Here is an 18,684-nt window from a genome sequence, read left to right as displayed (position 1 = left end):
CAGCAGTATGTATATACGTCGAGCTTGCTAGATCGAGTCACTACGGGAGAGCACACTACGGGAGAGCACAAATGTGCCGACGGCCGCCGTGTGTGCCGACGGCCAAATATCGGGGCCGTCGGCACAGAAGCATCCGGACCGCGGCGACAAAGATGGTCGTCGGCGTTAAAATGGCCGTCGGCACAAGCCGGTTGTGCCGACGGTGACCGTCGGCACAGTTCTGGCCGTCGGCACAGGACAAGTCTGGCCGTCGGCACAACAATTTTTTTCTTTTTTTTTTACCACAGACCTGTGCCGACGGTTATACCGTCGGCATAGCTTTTTTCTATTTCTGCACGACAGTCTTCAAAAAAGCATATCTAAATCATTCTAATTGAGAAAAATAAGTATAATATATCAAATTTTGCAGAAAAACAAGATCTATCATAGAAAAATATAAAAAATGGAATATTTCAAATACCTAAACAAATCTTTTAGAAATGAGATATAATGTTCGAGGTTTCATGGCTTTCACACACGCCAAAAATGAAAAAATTGTCGCTCGTGGGTCCGATTAGAAATCCGCGTCCGGGGACTTGCTTCCCATCCTAGGGTCCACACACGTGTCAAATATGATCTCGTTTCGGCAAACTATGCCATGCCGAGACCGTTTCCCACCTCATTTCCCCTAAAATCCATAGAACTCCGGACGTGATAGCCCTTTTCGTGAAGGGTTTTTCAAAAAATTGTCCTATCCCAGTTTTAACAAATGGAATAGTTACTATGACATATAAAATGACGTCACGAGGCTCCGTGGGATTTTTGGACTTCGTTCAAATTGTCATCTGGCCAAAACAGGCCCTCGGGACATGCGGTATCGCCGTACCGGGCGTGCAGGTGCACCCATTCACGAACAAATTGAACGGACAAAAACTAGCACATATAATGATGTGTTGTAGAGCTTAAAACAATTTTTCCGGAATTTCTGGAGCGACGGATCGTTCACCCCTAGTTCAAATCTGGTCAGTTTCCAGCGGATTCGACGGACACCGCCGGAGGCCGCATGGGTTCCCAAAATGCTAACGAGTCCACATGTCTTGTGATAGGTGGTGCGTAGGTGGTCTACTATCATCGCACGGAGGTTTCATGTAATACTAAAATACGCCCCATGTAGCTGCTTCACAAATAAAAACCGTTTGGGCACGCTAAAAATGAAAAGATGGTCGTCCGTAGGTCGGATTAGAAATCCGCGTCCGGGGTCTTGCTTCCCATCCTAGGGCCCACAAACGTGCCAAATATGATCTTGTTTCGGCAAACTATGCCATACCGAGGCCGTTTCTCACCTCATTTCACCTGAAATCCATAGAACTCCGGACGTGATAGCCCTTTTCATGAAGGGTTTTTAAAAATAATTTCCGTATCCCAGTTTTGACAAACGGAATAGTTACTATGACATATAAAATGACGCCACCCGGCTCCGTGGGATTTTTTTGACTTCGTTCAAAAAGCCATCCGGCCAAAACAGGCCCCCGGACATGCGGTATCGTCGTACCGGTGTGCGGGTGCACCCATTCGCGAACAAACTAAACGGACAAAAATTAGCACATATAGTGATGCGTCGTTGAACTAAAAACAATTTTTCCGGAATTTCTGAAGCGGCGGATAGTTGACCCCTAGTTTAAATCCGGTCGGCTTCAGTCGGATACGGCGGGACACCGTCGAAGCCGCATGGGTTCCCAAAAGCTAACGCGTGCACATGTCATCTCGATAGGTGGTGCGTAGGTGGTCTACTATCATCGCACGGAGGTTTCACTTCATACTAAAATGCGCCCATGTAGTCGCTTCACAAATAAAAACCGTTTGGGCACGCTAAAAATGAAAAGATGGCCGACCGTGGATCGGATTAGAAATGCGCGTCCGGGGTGTTACTTCCCATCCTAGGGCCCACACACGTGCCAAATATGATCTCTTTTCGGCAAACTATGCCATGCCGAGGCCGTTTCCCACCTCATTTCCCTTGAAATCAATAGAACTCCGGACGTGATAGCCCTTTTCGTGAAGGGTTTTTCAAAATAATTACCGTATCCCAGTTTTAACAAACGGAATAGTTACTATGACATATAAAATGACGTCACGCAACTCTGTGGGATTTTTTTGAGTTCGTTCAAATTGCCATCTGGCCAAAAGAGGACCCCCGAGACATGCGGTATCGCCGTACCGGGCGTGCGGGTGCACCCATTCGCGAACAAACTAAACGGACAAAAATTAGCACATATAATGATGCGTCGTTGAACTAAAAACAATTTTTCCGGAATTTTCGGAGCGACGGATAGTTGACCCCTAGTTCAAATCCGGTCAGTTTCTAGCGGATACGGCGGGACACCGCCGGAAGCCGCATGGGTTCCCAAAAAGCTAACGCGTGCACATGTCATGTGATAGGTGGTGCGTAGGTGGTCTACTATCATCGCACGGAGGTTTCACTTCATACTAAAATGCGCCCCATGTAGCTGCTTCACAAATAACAATCGTTTGGGCACGCTAAAAATGAAAAGATGGCCGACCGTGGATCGGATTTGAAATGCGCGTCCGGGGTCTTACTTCCCATCCTAGGGCACACACATGTGCCAAATATGACCTTGTTTCGACAAACTATGTCATGTCAAGGCCGTTTCCCACCTCATTTTCGATAAAGTCAGTCAAATTCAAACTAGAGGTACTTGATATAATGCTCATGATTTTTGGGTAAGTTAACTTTGTAGGTTCAAAAGATGATATGGATGTCATATTTGTATTCCTCTCATTTTTCTGATCAATTTAGACATATTATTTGCCAAATTCGCATTTACTGATATTAATTATTCCTTATTAAATAGAAAACAAAAAATAAAATCATTTAATTGTTTTTCAAATTCTATATTATTATTATTTATTTATATTCATTGTTTTTTACTTAAATAATTGTTTAGAATTTAAAAATATAGAGGTGTGACATCACGGTCAAAGGGTTAATATGATAGATATGGTAATATTAACATCAAGGTATCATTTCTTTCAGGGAAGCTCATCCGAAGAGAACCAAGAAGTTAAGCGTGCCGAGGCGGGAGTAGTGTGAGGATGGGTGACCAACTATGAAGTTTGACCATAAGTGCAATTTGAGCTAAGATTAAGTGTACTAAGTGTGATTATGAAAGATTAATAAGTAAAAAAGTAGAAGAAGAAAAGTGAAAAAAAAAATTAATTTTTTTTTTCATTATTTTTTTGAATATTTTTTCGAAAATAAATTTGAAAATTTTGAAATACTATGCCGACGGTTTTACCGTCGGCACAACAATCTGTGCCGACGGCCAGCCTGTGCCAACGGTGATCGGGCTGTCCCCGACCAGAACTATGCCGACGACGCTATGCCGACGGTCACCGTCGGCACAGCCTGTGCCGACGGCCTTCTAGGCTGTGCCGACGGCTGGCGGCCGTCGGCATACAACATCTCTCCCGTAGTGAGTGTAGCCATGCATGCACCTTGGCAATGAATCCTGCATTATCTGAGGCCTATCCGATCCACCCAACTGGTACTGTTAGGGAAGTAAATGCAAATCAAGTCTTTCTGGACCGTTCAAAGATTGTATGGGGACATAATATGGATGTGTATTGTTGGCACATGGGTGCTATATGCGCCCCATAAAATCCAAAATTCATAAAAAAATAAAGTTGGAAAGTAATCTAAATCTTCCTGGAAACAAAGAAGATTACATATTGTACTCGTGTAGAAATATTTGGGCTCAAATAATTCCCATGCCATCATGGGGAGAAACGAAAATTTATGACTAATATAGCGTGAATAGTACATAGACATGAAAATTTTCGATTTTATCTTTTTACCCAGGATGTAATGATAGCAATTCCCTCGCTAAATATTTTTTTACATGTACAATACTTAATCATATTTGGTTACCAAAGAATTCAGATTTTTTTAAATCTTATTTTGAATTACTACGAAAAAAATGAATATGGACTGCTTGGCACCCATCAGAATGTATGTATTTTGCGGAAAAATATGTCCCACTTCAGCAAATCTTTTAAAGTTGGGGCCAAAATATGCCCTATCCGATCCACGCCTAGGGACCTGAATTTTTGGCTCCTAGGTACGCGTGTCCAATTTAGAAAATACGTCACAAAATACTAAAAAATATGCCGTAAATTATATAGGTAGGAAATGTATGGAGGTATGTGTATGTCAAATTTGAATCTAAAATATCAAATTATATAACCTACATAAAAACGACAAATTATACTGTTCGCAACATAGTAGGAGACATGTACCATTCCAATATAGCAAAGTTACTCTTATCTTTTTTTGTGTGTGTAGGATATATATAGTCGAATTTTTTCTTGAAAAGTTGCACGAGTAAACATCATGATTACTCCCTCCGTTCTCAAATAGGCGGACTTATATCTCTAAACTTTGTCCACAATAGAGTGTACTCCTAGCTTCCCAATGCAATCAAATTCAATAATATTAAGCATATGTTCTATAGGGCTTATGCTTAATATGAACTGGGACGGAAATGGACCGGGTCATAATATTAAGCCCCTAGGTCATAATATTAAGCTCGGTCCATTTCTATTTCCCTCCGTCCCAGTTTATAGGGCTTACGCGTGCCCCTAGGTCGTAAATTTAACGATGATACTGCAACATATGTATTACGAACTATATATCATTAAAAAGCTTAGATGTTCTACTTTCAAATGATATAATTTTTATATTATACAAATAATATTATGTTAGCTAAATTGATAACCTAGGAATACGCGCAAGCCCTATGAACTGGGACGGAGGTAGCAATACTTAATATTATGTTAGCTAAATATTTAGCGAGGGAAAATATTTTTATACATGTGCAATACTTAATCATATTTGGACTTGTGAATGCTTTTGAACTGGCTAACATTTTATTAACTCTCGTGAATATATTTGAAACCATCATCATTTTTTGAATCTGTCAAGTCAATTTATTAACAAACCGACATACTACCGAACTTATACTGTTAGGATAGAAGTAAATGCAATCAAGTCTTTCTGGATCGTTTAAATATTGTCTAGTCTTTCCTAAAAAAAATATTGTCTGTGGTAAAATATACCCTAGTTCAGTAAAATATGGACATAGTACCTTTTGCATCCAAGAATGTATGCTCCTGGTTTTGAAAATGAACTTTAAAGTATTATAAAATTTAAAAAAAAATTGACAAAAAATGTCTCGCATACATGTTCATGTTCTGTGTGTTCACAAAATTGTTTCAAGCAAAACCGATATTTTGTGTAAAAAAGATTAAATTTGGAGCTAAAGATAAGCTCTCAACAAGATATTTCTTTGTATTTTTTGTATAGGATGGACAAATTGCCAATTTTCCTGAAACTTGGTATGCACACATAAAATGTCAACATATATCGCAAATTTTTTGTTCAAATTTATTTTATATTTTAAAATGTTTTTTATGGTGACAGGAGCATATGCATGTGTCGTAAATTATGGAGGGATTGTATGTAGGTTGCGTATGCCAAATCTGAATCTAAAATATTGAATTATATAGTCTACATAAAAAAACACAGATTGTACTTGTTGTGGGTATACTTGATGGGTGTATCAACAGCGTGGCCTAGATCTGGCAAGCCCGGGTGGCCCATAGACGTACGGTGATGGTGGCATGTGGGGCGGCCCTGTTGCTGTAGATCAAGATGGATGAAGTCCAGCCCAGATAACATGGGCCGGATCTTAACCGCCCTATGAAGATAGTCGGATCTGTGAAGGCCCATGAAGTATCCGGATCCAATACGGCGCATAAGGAAAGGTGGATCCTTGACGTGCATGGCAATGTAATATTCCGTAGTTAGGCATCTTGTATTCCGGCTACGACTCTCCATGTAACCCTACATCCGGACGTCTTTATAAGCCGGATCCTGGGAGCCCTAGAGGCACAACCACAACTCATTGTAACAACGCGAAAGCATTTAGATAATTCCAGACAAGCAGCAGTAGGCCCTGTCATCGTGCAGGTGTTCCGAAGATGGGTGATGTCTACGCACGCTTCTATTCCTGTAGACAGTGTTGGGCCTCCAAGAGCAGAGGTTTGTAGAACAGCAGCAAGTTTCCCTTAAGTGAATCACCCAAGGTTTATCGAACTCAGGGAGGTAGAGGTCAAAGATATCCCTCTCAAGCAACCCTGCAATTAAGATACAAGAAGTCTCTTGTGTCCCCAACACACCTAATACACTTTTAGGTGCACTAGTTCGGCGAAGAGATAGTGAAATACAAGTAATATGGATGATTATAAGTAGTAATTGCAATCTGAAATAAAGATGGCAGCAAGCGAACATGTAGCAAAACTTGTTGGAAACGGTGTTTCAATGCTTAGAAACAAGGCCTAGGGATCATACTTTCACTAGTGGACACTCTCAACAATGATCACATAATTGAATAAATAAATGCTACTCTCAAACACTCTCTTGTTGGATAACAAACATCATTCATTGTGTAGGGCTGCAAAAGCACACCTCAAGCCGGAGTAAACAAGCTCCACAACGTCATAAAGGAATCACACACGATGCGCATACTGTCACCATCACACCGTGGAGAGTGACTCCGGAGTTCATATTAAAGTAACCTCTAGAGTGCATAATAGACAAGAGTAACATCTACATATTCAACTAGATTACAAAGCTCATGATCACATAAAGATCACACCATGGGAGAAAGAGATGAACCACATAGCTACCGGTAGAGCCCTCAGCCTCGGGGGAGAACTACTCCCTCCTCATCATGGGAGACAGCAACGGTGATGAAGATGGCGGTGGTGTCGATGGAGATGGATTCCGGGGGCACTTCCCCGTCCCGGTGGCGTGCCGGAACAGAGACTTCTGTCCACCGAACTTGGCTTCGCGATGGCGGCGGCTGCGTAACTTTTCGTGGAATATGACTGATTGATCAAGGGTTTTCGCATCCGGGAGAATATATAGGCGGAAGGGCAGCCTCGGAGGAGTCCCGAGGTCGCCCACCCCACATGGCGGCGCGGCCAGGGGTGGGGCCGCGCCCCCCTATGGTGTGGGAGCCTCTTGGCCCCCCTCTGGCCCTTCTCTGGCTCTCTGGGTCCGTCTCAGCAAAATATTGACTTCTGTCTTCGTGGGGTCCAATTCCGAGAATATTTCCTGTGTAGAATTTCTGAAACCAAAAACAGCAGAAAACAGGAACTGGCGCTTCGGCACCTTGTTAATAGGTTAGTCCCGGAAAATGCATAAACATGATATAAAGTATGAATAAAATATGTAGGTATTGTCATAAAACTAGCATGGAACATAAGGAATTATAGATACGTTGGAGACGTATCAAGCATCCCAAGCTTAGTTCCTACTCGCCCTCGAGTAGGTAAACGATAAAAAGAACAATTTCTGAAGTGACATGCTACCAACATAATCTTGATCAATACCATTGTAAAGCATATGAGATGAATGAAGTGAGTCAAAGCAATGGTCTATAGTTTGCTAACAAAAAGATAATGACTAAACAACTGAATCATATAGCAAAAACTTTTCATGAATAGTACTTTCAAGACAAGCATAAAAAAGTCTTGCATAAGAGTTAACTCATAAAGCAATAGATTCTTAATAGAAGGTTTTGAAGCAACACAAAGGAACATTTAAGTTTCAGCAATTGCTTTCAACTTTCAACATGTATATCTCATGGATAATTGTCAACACAAAGTAATATGATGAGTGCAATAAGCAAGCATGTAAGAATCAATGCACACAGTTGACACAAGTGGTTGCTTCTAAGATAGAAAGAAGTAGGTAAACTGACTCAACATAAACTAAAAGAAAGGCCCTTCGCAGAGGGAAGCAGGGATTAAATCATGTGCTAGAGCTTTTCAAGTTTTGAAATCATATAGAGAGCATAAAAGTAAAGTTTTGAGAGGTGTTTGTTGTTGTCAACGAATGGTAGTGGGCACTCTAACCCCCTTGTCAAACAGTACTTTCAAAGAGCGGCTCCCATGAAGGACGTTATCTCTACCAAGCAAGGTAGATCATCCCTCTTCTCTTTTGTTTACACATGTACTTTAGTTTTATTTATGGATGACACTCCTCCCAACCTTTTGCTTTCACAAGCCATGGCTAACCGAATCCTCTGGTGCCTTCCAACATTTCACATACCATGGAGGAGTGTCTATTTGCAAAATTAAATTGCTTACTGATGAATCAGGGCAAAACATGTGAAGAGAATTATTAATGAAAGTTAATTAATTGGGGCTGGGAACCCCGTTGCTAGCTCTTTTTGCAAAATTATTGGATAAGCGGATGTGCCACTAGTCCATTGGTGATAGTCTGCCCAACAAGATTGAAAGATAAAACACCACATACTTCCTCATGAGCTATAAAACATTGACACAAATAAGAGATAATAACTTTTGAATTGTTTAAAGGTAGCACATAAAGTATTTACTTGGAATGGCAGGAAAATACCACATAGTAGGTAGTTATGGTGGACACAAATGGCATAGGTTTTGGCTCAAGGTTTTGGATGCACGAGAAGCATTCCCTCTCAGTACAAGGCTTTTGGCTAGCAAGGTTGTTTGAAGCAATCACAAGTATAAACCGGTACAACAAAACTTACATAAGAACATATTGCAAGCATTATAAGACTCTACACTGTCTTCCTTGTTGCTCAAACACTTTTACCGTAAAATATCTAGACCTTAGAGAGACCAATCATGCAAACCAAATTTCAACAAGCTCTACGGTAGTTCTCCACTAATAGGTTTAAATTACATGATGCAAGAGCTTAAACATGATCTACTTGAGAGCTCAAAACAATTGCCAAGTATCAAATTATTCAAGACAATATACCAATTACCACATGAAGCATTTTCTGTTTCCAACCAAATAGCAAGAAACTCTCAAAACAAATATAAGTGAAGTAAGAGAGTACTTTCTATAAAATAACTAATAGCTCTAAACAAGAGATACATGAAAACCAAGAGCTAGAAGCTACACAAAGGCGAAAACTGAACACTCAACAAATATAAGTGAAGAATAAGAGTATTCAAATGAAAAAGCGGAGCATGTATCTCTCCCAAACAAGATAGATAGGATCCAACTTATTCAGAGAACTAAGATAACAAAACGAAAATAAAAACACACAGACGCTCCAAGTAAAGCACATAAGATGTGATGGAATTAAAATATAGTTTCACTAGAGGTGACCTGATAAGTTATTGATGAAGAAGGGGATGCCTTGGGCATCCCCAAGCTTAGACGCTTGAGTCTTCTTGAAATATCCAGGGATGAACCACGGGGGCATCCCCAAGCTTAGACTTTTCACTCTTCTTGATCATATTATATCATCCTCCTCTATTGATCCCTGAAAACTTCCTTCACACCAAACTCAAAGCAATCTCATTAGAGGGTTAGTGCATAATCAAAAATTCACATGTTCAGCAAGTACACAATCATTCCCAACACTTCTGGACATTACCCAAGGTTACTGAAATTTAATGGAGCAAAGAAACCCACTCAAACACAATAAAAGAGGCAATGCGAAATAAAAGGCAGAATCTATCAAAACAGAACAGTCCGTAAAGACGAATTTTTTCGAGGCACTTAAATGCTCAGATGGAAAAGCTCCAGTTGAATGAAAGTTGCGTACATATCTAAGGATTACTCATGCTTTTTTTCAAGATTTTTGGATTTTTCTACAGAGAGAACAACTCAAATTCATGACAGCTAAAAATCTGTTCCTGCGCAGAAATCCAAATCTAGTATCAACTTTCTATCAAAGACTTTACTTGGCACAAAAACGAAATAAACATGATAAGGAGAGGTTGCTACAGTAGTAACAACTTCCAAGACACAACAAAACAGTAGCAAAATAAAAACATGGGTTATCTCCCAAGAAGTGCTCTCTTTATATCCATTAAGATGGGCTCAGTAATTTTAATGATGCTCTCGCAAGAAATAAGAGTTGAAGCAAAAGAGAGCATCAAAAGCAAATAAGAAACACTTTTAAGTCTAACCCACTTCCTATAAAAAGGAATCTTGTAAATAAACAAGTCATGTAAGCATAATGCAACAAGCATAGAAAGGCAACACAAGCGCAACTTCAAGATTCTCAACATAAAGAGGGGAAACTTAATATTATTAAGATGCATATAACCATATTTACCTCTCTCATAATAACTTTCAGTAGCATTATTGATGAAATTCACAATATAACCATCACTTAAAACATTCTTATCATGGTTCATATGCATAAAAGTATTACTCTCCACATAAGCATAGTCATTACTATTAATTGTAGTGGGAGCAAATTCAATGAAATAGCTATCATTATTATTCTCATTACCATAATCATCATATATAGGAGGCATATTGTAATCATAATTAATTTTCTCCTCAATAGTAGGTGGACTGAAAATATGATAGTCATCATTGTAATCATCATATATAGGAGGTAAAGTATCATCAAAGTAAATTTTCTCCTCCATGCTTGGGGGACTAAAAATATCATGCTCATCAAAACCAGCTTCCCCAAGCTTAGAATTTTCCATAGCATTAGCAACAATGGTGTTCAAAGCATTCATACTAATAACATTGCCATTAGCATGCATATAAAGTTCCATAGGTTTTTTAATTTTCTCTTCAAACACCTCATGTCCTAATTCAATATAAATTTCATAAAGATCTCTAATTTTGTTTGTTGTTTTCCATTAAGCCTAACTAGTGAAATAAAAACAAGAAACAAAAATATATAATTGCAGGATCTAAAGGAAATAGCTTCAGGCACTCACACACCGGCAACAGTGCTAGGAAATAGCTTAGTAGTCGGAGGATGTGAATACCTTTTACCTTACCTCCCCGGCAACGGCGCTAGAAAATAGCTTGATGTCTACGCACGCTTATATTCCTGTAGACAGTGTTGGGCCTCCAAGAGCGAGAGGTTTGTAGAACAGCAAGCAAGTTTCCCTTAAGTGAATCACCCAAGGTTTATCGAACTCGGGGAGGTAGAGGTCAAAGATATCCCTCTCAAGCAACCCCGCAATTAAGATACAAGAAGTCTCTTGTGTCCCCAACACACCTAATACACTTGTCAGATGTATAGGTGCACTAGTTCGGCGAAGAGATAGTGAAATACAAGTAATATGGATGATTATAAGTAGTAATTGCAATCTGAAATAAAGATGGCAGCAAGCGAACATGTAGCAGAACTTGTTGGAAACGGTGTTTCAATGCTTAGAAACAAGGCCTAGGGATCATACTTTCACTAGTGGACACTCTCAACAATGATCACATAATTGAATAAATAAATACTACTCTCAAACACTCTCTTGTTGGATAACAAACACCATTCATTGTGTAGGGCTGCAAAAGCACACCTCAAGCCGGAGTAAACAAGCTCCACAACGTCATAAAGGAATCACACACGATGCGCACACTGCCACCATCACACCGTGGAGAGTGACTCCGGAGTTCATATTAAAGTAACCTCTACAGTGCATAATAGACAAGAGTAACATCTACATATTCAACTAGATTACAAAGCTCATGATCACATAAAGATCACACCATGGGAGAGAGAGATGAACCACATAGCTACCGGTAGAGCCCTCCGCCTCGGGGGAGAACTACTCCCTCCTCATCATGGGAGACAGCAACGGCGATGAAGATGGCGGTGGTGTCGATGGAGATGGATTCCGGGGGCACTTCCCCGTCCCGGCGGCGTGCCGAAACAGAGACTTCTGTCCCCCGAACTTGGCTTCGCGATGGCGGCGGCTGCGTAACTTTTCGTGGAATATGACTGATTGATCTAGGGTTTTCGCATCTGGGCGAATATATATGCGGAAGGGCGGCCTCGGAGGAGTCCCGAGGGGCCCACCCCACATGGCGGCGCGGCCAGGGGTGGGGCCGTACCCCCCTATGGTGTGGGAGCCCCTTGGCCCCCCTCTAGCCCTTCTCTGGCTCTCTGGGTCCGTCTCGGCAAAATATTGACTTCTATCTTCGTGGGGTCCAATTCCGAGAATATTTCCTGTGTAGAATTTTTGAAACCAAAAACAGCAGAAAACAGGAACTGGTGCTTCGGCATCTTGTTAATAGGTTATTCCCGAAAAATGCATAAAAATGATATAAAGTATGCATAAAACATGTAGGTATTGTCATAAAACTAGCATGGAACATAAGAAATTATAGATACGTTGGAGACGTATCAATGGGTAAATCGCGTACCACCGTCCCGAGGACTCTCCGCCCGATGGACCCTACTTCTTCTTCCCCTCGTGAGGAACCCTCCTCCGAGGTACCGTCGAATAGGCAACGACAGTTGGCGCCCACCATGGGGCCAGCGGCATCTGCTGGCCGGAACCGGGAGGGTTCCGCCATGGGAAGCTATGACGAATCCATCGCTGTGGGGCGTGTTCTTTACGCTGGAAACTTTCCGATCGTCCCTCAGGACAAGTGCTGGATTCCGGCTAGGACCGACCCCGTCAAGCTCTCCATCGTCCCAATCGGCGGCATTCACATCTTCATCGGCGAGACCGTCGATTCCGACGGAAACGCCCTGGTAAGTCACGCTGATGCGACTGCCTCTGAGCTGGACGCAGTCGCGAAGATCCGATCTGAGACGCAGGAACTTCCTAAAGAAGATTCCGCCTTAGATCTGGAAAATTCAAAGCCCACCCAATCCGTCCCTGAGCAGGAAATTACGGTGGAAGACCAATGCAGATCCGCCTGGGTCTCCTGTGTGTTAGAGAAGCAAAGGTGCCACTTCGTGCACTTCCTCGCACATACCGCAGGAACCGCCCCTCCTCAGGAAGGAGCCGGACCCATGCAGGTTGAGACTACCGGAGACAGCGACGCCCCGGATCAGCAGGAGGCTGCCGGAGACAGCGACGTTCCGGATCAGCAAGAGGATGCCGGAGACAAGGAGGAATCTATCCTGGGCAATCTAAGCCCAACCTCAGACGATGCCACCACCTTGGACATAGAGGAGTACAATCGCCTCAGGAAGGAGCTAGAAGGTGACGAGCAAGCTGAAGTAGAATCCTCTCCGCCTAAGCAGGTCCTTGCAAACATAGTTGGGCTAGAGCAGGAAGCTGACGAAGAAAAACCTCCAACCGACATCGGACTCCTAGGCCCGTCCACTTCGGAGACTCCGCCTTCGCGTCCTCGCTACCGCGTCATGCCGGACTCCGAAGAAGGACAAGTTTCCGGGCACCAGGAATACATGTCCGCAGATGAGCTAGTAGAACAGGCAGGCCGGGGCGCTATCGCGCACTCGGAAGTCCTCAACAAGCCAATAACTCCGGATGACACAGTAGATCCTGAAGTTCTAGAAGCGAAAAGAAAGGAGATGCTGGCCACCGCCAAAGTATTTGCCAACACTGCAGCAGCAATGCTGGAGGAAAGGCAAGAAGCTGGAGAAGTGATGGAAACTTTCCTCAAGAGAGAGCGTGAAGCCGCAAAATGCTTGGCAGAGGCTAAGAAACTCCGAGCACAATGGGAAACCATGATGGAGGACGCTGATAAGGAAGCAGATAGAATCCGCCGGGAGTCCATCGGCCCCCGAAAGATCAACTTTGCAACCCCCTCAAACCAGCAGCCACTTGCCGCTCCAAAGGACAATATGAAGAAGGCCGCGGAGATCTTGGCCAAGCAAGACGAGGAAATCGACATTGCACATCTCCGCACACTAGTAGCTTCAGAAGTGAACCAACAGAGTAGGGCAGACACTTCGCGCAGGTTGGAATCCAACCCGGATATATGTGTATCCACCGCGCAGAAGGACGCCTCCGGAAGACAACATCGTGACGATGAATCACGCACCGGATCCACGGAGCACAGAAGAAGAACCAGAGAACATCCAAATCCGATCCCGGTACCCTCGAAAACACATCCGACGGACCCAAGAAAGGGAAAGGATCCGATGTACACTGGAAGAGACAAGTACCGGAACCCGTCACCACCACCGTGGCCCCGTCCACCTCCTCCGCCTCCTCACCATCGCAGTCCAATCGGAAACACCAGACCCCATGGGCATGCCGGAATCAACATCCGCGACAACGCGGCTCCTCAGAGGAATCGGAACATGGAGCGTACGCCGGAACCTCGTCGGAGCCGGAATGAAGAACGTGAACCCGAGCTCCGCAGAAGCCGGAATCACGGAGGCGACATCCATCATGGGGAAGGTAGCCACCGAAGCCGGAGTCAGCATCGGGAAGGACGTGGAGAATCCGAAGGCGGAAGCAAAAGATCCCACAGGCCCCCTCGCAGATCTCCCTCCCCACCACCCAGTAGAGGAGGTGGAGGCGGAGGCGGAGGCCGGAGATCCTGCTCCCGCTCAAAGTCTCCCCACAACGGCCCACGTGACGCAAGGGAACGTCTAAATGAGTACAGATCTGAATACATTGGCCCAAAATGCTTTGGCAGGATGATCCGAGAGGAGCCTTATCCATAAGGCTTGAACCTTAAGCTACCCGGAAACCTGAACATTATGTTGGCAGTGAAAGGCCCGATACCTAGATCGAGTTTTACTTCAATGAAGTAAGCTTCGTCGGAGGGAACAAGAGAATAGTTTGCCGCATGCTTCTGTTGTACCTTATTGGCCCAGCTTGTACCTGGCTCGGCGACCTCCCGGAGAACTCCATCTTTTTTTGGTTTGACATGAAGATCTCCTTTGAGAAACACTTCAAGGGCTCCTACAAAAGACCTTATACAACAAGCGACCTGCAAGCATGTACCAGAAGAAAGGCGAAACATCACGGAATTTCCTCACACGATGGTTAGCAACCAGGAACGAGTGTGAGAACATGGATAATCGCACAGCTATGCACGCCTTCATCGGTGGATTGCAGAGGGGAGGACTGCTCCGGCACAAGCTTACTTGCTTATCAACGAAAACAAACTAACATTGGATGACATGATCGGCATTGCAAGTACTCACTCCGCCGCCGATGACGACGTAGGTGGAGAACTTGCCGCTACAGTCATACCCCTCCACCAATAGAAGAAAAACCGTGATAATGGCGGAAGCAGCAACAAAAACAAGCGGAAGAATCCCCCGACAACAATAAGAGCGGCGGATCCGACATGGTCGCCATGGCGTTCTAACGCGGAGGTCAAGGAGGCGGAAGAGGCCGCGGACGTGGAGGCAGAGCCGGCAGGGGCCAACAGCGCGCTGACGAGGTCACAGCTGCTGGGTTCCGCGCTCCCCAAACTTATGAAGAGTATAGGGACATGCCATGCCTGGCCCACATGGATCCGGCTACTGGCAAATCCTCACATACTAATGATACGTCTCCGACGTATCGATAATTTCTTATGTTCCATGCCACATTATTGATGTTATCTACATGTTTTATGCACACTTTATGTCATATTCGTGCATTTTCTGGAACTAACCTATTAACAAGATGCCGAAGTGCCGATTGTTGTTTTCTCGCTGTTTTTGGTTTCGGAAATCCTAGTAAGGAAATATTCTCGGAATTGGACGAAATCAAAGCCCAGGGGCCTATTTTTCCACGAAGCTTCCGTAAGTCCGAAGACGAGACGAAGAGGGGCCACGGGGTGGCCAAACCCTAGGGCGGCGCGGCCCCACCCCCGGCCGCGCCGGCCTATGGTGTGGGCCCCCGTGCCGCCTCTTGACTTGCCCTTCCGCCTACTTAAAGCCTCCGTGACGAAACCCCCAGCACCGAGAGCCACGATACGGAAAACCTTACCGAGACGCCGTCGCCGCCGATCCCATCTCGGGGATCCAGGAGATCGCCTCCGCACCCTCGCCGGAGAGGGGAATCATCTCCCGGAGGACTCTACGCCGCCATGGTCGCCTCCGGTGTGATGTGTGAGTAGTCTACCCCTCGGACTATGGGTCCATAGCAGTAGCTAGATGGTTGTCTTCTCCCCATTGTGCTATCATTATCGGATCTTGTGAGCTGCCTAACATGATCAAGATCATCTATCCGTAATTCTATATGTTGCGTTTGTTGGGATCCGATGAATAGAGAATACTTGTTATGTTGATTATCAAAGTTATGCTTATGTGTTGTTTATGATCTTGCATGCTCTCCGTTACTAGTAGATGCTCCGGCCAAGTAGATGCTTGTAACTCCAAGAGGGAGTACTTATGCTCGATAGTGGGTTCATGCCTCGCATTGACACCTGGGACAAGGTGACGTAAAGTTCTAAGGTTGTGTTGTGCCGTTGCCACTAGGGATAAAACATTGATGCTATGTCTAAGGATGTAGTTGTTGATTACATTACGCACCATACTTAATGCAATTGTCTGTTGCTTGCAACTTAATACAGGAGGGGGTTCGGATGATAACCAGAAGGTGGACTTTTTAGGCATAGATGCAGTTGGATGGCGGTCTATGTACTTTGTCGTAATGCCCAATTAAATCTCACTATACTCATCATGATATGTATGTGCATTGTCATGCTCTCTTTATTTGTCAATTGCCCAACTGTAATTTGTTCACCCAACATGATGTTCGTCTTATGGGAGAGACACCTCTAGTGAACCGTGGACCCCGGTCCAATTCTCTTTACTCGAAATACAATCTACTCGCAATACTTGTTTTACTCGTTTTCTCTGCAAACAATCATCTTCCACACAATACGGTTAATCCTTTGTTACGAGCAAGCCGGTGAGATTGACAACCTCACCGTTTCGTTGGGGCAAAATACTTTGGTTGTGTTGTGCAGGTTCCACGTTGGCGCCGGAATCCCTGGTGTTGCGCCGCACTACATCTCGCCGCCATCAACCTTCAACGTGCTTCTTGACTCCTACTGGTCCGATTAAGCCTTGGTTTCTTATCGAGGGAAACTTGCCGCTGTGCGCATCACACCTTCCTCTTGGGGTTCCCAACGGACGCGTGTCGAACGAAAAGACAATACATCAACCACGCGCATCAAGCAAATTTCTGGCGCCGTTGCCGAGGAGATCAAGACACGCTGCAAGGGGAGTCTCCACTTCTCAATCTCTTTACTTTGTTTTTGTCTTGCTTTATTTTATTTACTACTTTGTTTGCTGCACTAAATTAAAATACAAAAAAATTAGTTGCTAGTTTTACTTTATTTGCTATCTTGTTTGCTATATCGAAAACACAAAAAATTAGTTTACTTGCATTTACTTTATCTAGTTTGCTTTATTTACTGTTGCTAAAATGGCCAACCCTGAAAATACTAAGTTGTGTGACTTCACAACCACAAATAATAATGATTTCTTATGCACACCTATTGCTCCACCTCGCTACTACAAGCAGAATTCTTTGAAATTAAACCTCGCTTTACTTAATCTTGTTATGCGAGAGCAATTTTCTCGGTGTTAGTTCCGATGATGCTGCTGCCCATCTTAATAATTTTGTTGAACTATGTGAAATGCAAAAATATAAAGATGTAGATGGTGATATTATTAAACTAAAATTGTTCCCTTTCTCATTAAGAGGAAGAGCTAAAGATTGGTTGCTATCTCTGTCTAAGAATAGTATTGATTCATGGACTAAATGCAAGGATGCTTTTATTGGTAGATATTATCCCCCTGCTAAAATTATATCTTTGAGGAGTAGCATAATGAATTTCAAACAATTAGATACTGAACATGTTGCTCAAGCTTGGGAAAGAATGAAATCTCTCGGTTAAAAATTGCCCAACCCATGGATCGACTACTTGGATGATCATCCAAACCTTCTATGCAGGACTAAATTTTTCTTCACGGAATTTATTGGATTCAGCTGCTGGAGGTACCTTTATGTCCATCACTCTTGGTGAAGCAACAAAGCTTCTTGATAATATGATGATCAACTACTCTGAATGGCACACGGAAAGAGCTCCACAAGGTAAGAAGGTAAATTCTGTTGAAGAATCCTCTTCCTTGAATGATAAGGTTGATGCTATTATGTCTATGCTTGTGAATGATAGGACTAATATTGATCCTAATAATGTTCCGTTAGCTTCATTGGTTGCACAAGAAGAACATGTTGATGTAAACTTCATTAAAAATAATAATTTCAACAACAATGCTTACCGGAACAATTCTAGTAACAACTATAGGCCATATCCTTATAATAATGGCAACGGCTATGGTAATTCTTATGGAAATTCTTACAACAATAATAGGAATTCACCCCTGGACTTGAAGCCATGCTTAAAGAATTTATTAGTACACAAACTGCTTTTAACAAATCTGTTGAAGAAAAGCTTGGTAAAATTGATATACTTGCTTCTAAAGTCGATAGTCTTGTCTTCGATGTTGATCTTTTGAAATCAAAAGTTTTGCCTAATGAGAATTATCATAATAAAATTGTTACTACAGCAAATGCCATTCAAGTTAGAATTAATGAGAATATAAGATTAATGGCTGAACTGCGTGCCAGGTGGGATAGAGAAGAAAATGAAAAACTAGCTAAAGAGAAGAATATAGCTAAAGTTTGGACTATTACCACCACTAGTAATGCTAATGCTACACATGTTGCTGCACCTCCTACTCATACTAATAAAAGAATTGGTGTTAGCAATGTTTCCACTTCTAATGCAAAGCGCGAAAACTGCCTCGAAACTGCTAAAACTGCTGAAACCGCCTCGTGATAAAGCTGCTGAAATTTTTTCCAACATTGGGGATGATGATCCCATTGCTTTAGATTATAATGGTTTGAATTTTGATGATTGCCACATCT

This window comes from Lolium rigidum, chromosome 6 (genome assembly GCF_022539505.1).
Source record: "Lolium rigidum isolate FL_2022 chromosome 6, APGP_CSIRO_Lrig_0.1, whole genome shotgun sequence".
Lineage (NCBI taxonomy): Eukaryota > Viridiplantae > Streptophyta > Magnoliopsida > Poales > Poaceae > Lolium > Lolium rigidum.
The sequence above is the reverse complement of the archived record's forward strand: the minus strand, read 5'-3'. Positions refer to the sequence as shown.